The sequence below is a fragment of the Ananas comosus genome, linkage group 19 (assembly GCF_001540865.1).
Source record: "Ananas comosus cultivar F153 linkage group 19, ASM154086v1, whole genome shotgun sequence".
Taxonomy (NCBI): domain Eukaryota; kingdom Viridiplantae; phylum Streptophyta; class Magnoliopsida; order Poales; family Bromeliaceae; genus Ananas; species Ananas comosus.
The window spans coordinates 6,282,091-6,283,087 of NC_033639.1; positions in this window are offsets into that span (position 1 = coordinate 6,282,091).

A 997-nucleotide genomic window follows, 5' to 3' on the forward strand; every position below is an offset into this window, starting at 1 on the left:
TGAAAGAGAGGAAGATAGTATGCTACTCGCTTCGTTTATTTTTTAAAAAATTAAATTTATCTGAAAATGTGAATCAATAAGGATTCAAATTTGAGACATCGAATATTAATTACTAAGCTTTTTACCACTTGCACAGTGGACGATTGGTAATATATATAGCATCTGTTTCGTTCGGGGTTAATAGGTGGAATAACTCTTTAATCCCGAAGTTATTTCCAAACATCCAATTTGGTGGGTGGGGTTAACTAATCGCATTCCAAATTGGGTATCACGGGATAGAACATTTGGGGCCCCAATCCACTATTCCAACCAAACAAAATACTATTTTACCTACTATCCTTCTTATCCCACTTACTCCAACTAAATAATATTTTATCTATATCCGGACTAAAGTCAATTCTCAACCAAACACAAAATTACTCTAACCCTATCTTAACGCTGAACTTAACCCTATTCCTGAAATAATAAATTTTTACTTAACTCTGAACCAAACTGTGGCAAAAAATTTTATTATGATAAAAATTAGGAGTGGAGCCAAATTATATTTCCACTGGAATTGTATATCTTGACTACAGAATTACTTTTTACGGAATGAGACAAATAATATTATATGTGAACTATACTATGATATCAAATAAAAGATACTAAGTTTTTTCGAAAAGTAAAATCCAAAAACGTACTTTCAATTATATGAAAAGATTGTCATACTGAAAAAGTAATTCTGTAGTCAAGATATACAATTCCAGTGGAAATATAATTTGGCTCCACTCCTAATTTTTATCATAATAAAATTTTTTGCCACAGTTTGGTTCAGAGTTAAGTAAAAATTTATTATTTCAGGAATAGGGTTAAGTTCAGCGTTAAGATAGGGTTAGAGTAATTTTGTGTTTGGTTGAGAATTGACTTTAGTCCGGATATAGATAAAATATTATTTAGTTGGAGTAAGTGGGATAAGAAGGATAGTAGGTAAAATAGTATTTTGTTTGGTTGGAATAGT